The sequence below is a fragment of the Macaca nemestrina genome, chromosome X (assembly GCF_043159975.1).
Source record: "Macaca nemestrina isolate mMacNem1 chromosome X, mMacNem.hap1, whole genome shotgun sequence".
NCBI lineage: Eukaryota > Metazoa > Chordata > Mammalia > Primates > Cercopithecidae > Macaca > Macaca nemestrina.
Genome location: NC_092145.1, coordinates 61,647,458 through 61,651,019, shown reverse-complemented (window position 1 = coordinate 61,651,019; position 3,562 = coordinate 61,647,458). Strand labels below are relative to the sequence as shown.

The 3,562-nt window shown below is 42.2% G+C and overlaps 1 pseudogene; it reads right to left on the bottom strand.

The window, feature by feature from the left end:
* Positions 1 to 401: 401 nt before the first annotated feature.
* Positions 402 to 2,343, bottom strand: LOC105488026 (AP-2 complex subunit beta pseudogene; annotated as a pseudogene).
* Between the last annotated feature and the right edge of the window lie 1,219 nt (positions 2,344 to 3,562).

Genomic DNA, 3,562 nt, shown 5'->3' with positions numbered 1-3,562 from the left:
GACCAGTCTTGTTAGTTTTTCAAAATGCTGTCGTAGACCTGATAGATGTATTGAGAAACTTCAGGAGCTCTACACTTCAGTGACAGCATATAACTGGGGTTTCCTGGCTGGATATGTAGCTTGGCCAAAATCCAAATGCCATTAGTGAACTCCAGGGATTGGTACACAACGTCCTGACCTTCCATATTCCTCTTGGCAATAGTCTAAACGTGATTGTTTTGCAACTTGCTGGAAAGTGTCAGCATTTAAATGTCATTCCTGAATCTGAAATTGAAGTTCATTTTCATTGCGAATATTCTTCCATGTTGCAAGGAAGACTCGGTGCTCCATTTTGCCATCTTCTACAAAAAGCACATTGAGTGGGCTGAGGCAGCTGAGGTAGAATACATCGATATTGTTTTTCATAGCCACCTGTTTAAAAGACTCCCGAGAAGATCACCTTGAGAGGGGATAACCATAGGCTGTTCCAGGTTCGTTGCAGTAGTGGTGCCAACAAGGCTGTCCCCTGCATCAGTGCTCCCATGATGAATTGGCAAGTGTTTACGATGGATTCCATGACTTCCTTCCACATAAAGCATTGGAAGGCTTGTGATACACAGAGGCCAAAGAACCAATGTGGCAGATTAGTTCATCCAACACAGTTGGCTCAATAAATTCCGTCTTCAGAGATCCGTGGCTTCTCAGACAAGACTACTTATTTAGCTGTGACAGGGTCAGTTGAGAGAAGATCCCAATAAATATAGCCCTGGTCTTGAAGGTCAGGATTATCAGAATCCTGTGTTGCCAAAGTCAACACCTGCTGGACTAGCTTCTGTGTTTCTGGTGGTTTCTTGAGAAACAGCTTCACTATGGCAGTAAGCAGAGTGAGCTGCACCTGGGTGCTTTCATCATGAAAACCCTCCAGGAGGCTTTCTAGTAACTCATCTGCATTGTTAATTCTTTCAGCATATTCTCCCACAATCCAAATCATAGCCTCTCGAGCATCTGGCTCATCCAGTGAGTCTAAGTTCTCACATACAGTGGCAATGATACTTTCACACTTGTTAGAGTATTTGCGGAAGATGTCCCTGATGACAACAATCATTTCTTGGACCACATAATTCACTTTGGTCTGGATTAGATCAAGCAATGTGCTTACACAGCACACTGCAGATTGCTCCATCTTGATGGCACACCGTCCAATGGCCCTCACAGCTTTTTGAACAAAGTCAACATTCACCACTGTGGCATGTTCCTTCAGTTCTGCCAGAATTTGAGTGATGTTGGCTTGTGATGCCAAATGAATCCTGATGTCCAGCTTCTCTAGTTTAACATAGATGGGATCATTGTACTTCACAAAGAAGACTTTGATTTCCTGCTTCAAGATTTCAGGCCTTTTCTGGACAATTAAGTTGATGTTCCTCAGGGAGACATACTGCACTTCTGACTCCCCGGACAGCAAAATGACAAGTGGAGGGGCTAACTTCTTCAGCAGCATATTGTAGTAGTCAGAATCCTTAGGTAACAATTCTAGAAACTTCATTAGGACTTTTACTGCTGAAAGCACCACTGCTGAGTTGGCATGGGATAGCTGGGGAGTTACCCGCTCACAGATGCGCTGAGCCTCCCGATCATCTTTAGGGTTGTAATTAGACAGGCAGTCCAGGATGAAATCTGGCCCCTTCAGTGCACTCATTCAGGGCTGTCAGCAGCTTATTAATGTTCTGTGTGTTCAGATCGAGTAAGTTGCTGTTTGGTTGAGACTCACTGATTTCAGATAATGCTGCTACAGCATTAGCCACCACCATTAGATTTGAATCTGCTATAAGACCTCATAGAGAATCCAAAAACCCCTGATCTTCCACCATTTGGGCGTCGATATCATGGAGATTTGCCACGCATACTGCTGCTGTTTTCCGAACATAGGAATCCTCATCCTCCAACCACTTGAGGAGGGGCTCACAGAGATATTCTGTAATTTTGTCTACCCGGATGCACCCCATGGTTTTGACTGCCAAGGCTCTAATCAAAGGATTAGGATCTTCACAGTCCTTTATGAAACTGTTTACAGCCATGATGGCCATGCCTGGCTGACTCTTGGCATAGTTCATCAAATAGAGATACACAAGCTTCTTTAGTTCCAGATTGCCAGTCTGCATACAGTTCATTATGTCTGGAAAGACAGAACTAGCATCCTTCCCCACGGTCGCAACAGCAATCACTTTCTTCGCAGCCTCCTTTCTCTTTTCTTTCTTTTCATTGTTGAGTTCAGCTTTTAGTTCAAATATTTCTGCTTTTTTATTGGTTGTGAAATACTTGGAGTCAGTCATGACTTTGGATCTTTAATGTGCACTGGAGGCAGAGGTGAAGGTGAGGGAGGGGTGGTGGTGGCAGCCAGAGAGCACAGCCCCGGTGGTGGTGTAATGGTTCACATTTGGTTGCCTAGATTTTATTGATGAGGTAAGAACAGAAGTGCTCCAACAGCAATCTGTGTATATATCTATAATTGCACTGGGCACAGCACATTGAAATAATCTATGTAAATATCTCACTCCCTAAACCAGAGGTTTTTGAAGTGTGATTCAAAGACCCTCGGAGTCCCTAAAACAATTTTAGAAGGTTTATAAGATCCTCCCTTTTCAACAATGTACCTGTGTGAGGCTGAAATGTTTTCGTATATGTCAATCAAATAACATATCACAACAGATTGAATGAAGTAGTTATGACAATCCACTTTTTCTATTTATTAAGAGAGACATTAAATAAATTTTCAAAAATGTAAAATAATTCTACTCTTCTCATTATCTTTTTTATAAAAATATCACAATTTTTAAGAAAATATATGTTAATAATGTCAATATATAGTGGGCTTATTATTGGCATTTAAAATAAATCAATAAATTAGTATTGTAAAAGTTTCTCAGTTTTTTTTTTTTTTTTTTTTTTGAGACGGAGTCTGGCTCTGTCGTCCAGGCTGGAGTGCAGTGGCCGGATCTCAGCTCACTGCAAGCTCCGCCTCCCGGGTTTACGCCATTCTCCTGCCTCAGCCACCCGAGTAGCTGGGACTACAGGCGCCTGCAACCTTGCTCGGCTAGTTTTTTGTATTTTTTTAGTAGAGACGGGGTTTCAACGTGTTAGCCAGGATGGTCTCGATCTCCTGACCTCGTGATTCGCCTGTCTCGGCCTCCCAAAGTGCTGGGATTACAGGCTTGAGCCACCGCGCCCGGCCAAAGTTTCTCAGTTTTAACTTTGAATGTGGCAAATATCAATAGATACAATGAAGATAAACAAAAATAATTTTGGGATTCTCAATAATTTTTAAGAGTGTAAAGGACTCTTAAGACAGAAAAGTTTGATCACCACTAATCATAGGATTGCTTAGGGTTGGGCCATCACATTTGTCTTTGTATCTTCAGGGCCGAACACATTGACTGACATAGTAAGTGCTAAGCACACATTGAATTGAACAGAACTTAAATACCATGAGTAAGGGATAGAGAGCTTGCATTGAGTTCTGAAGATATGTATTTGATGAGAAGAATGTGAATGGGAGCTGATCAAGGGTGAGGAAAAGGACTGTCAA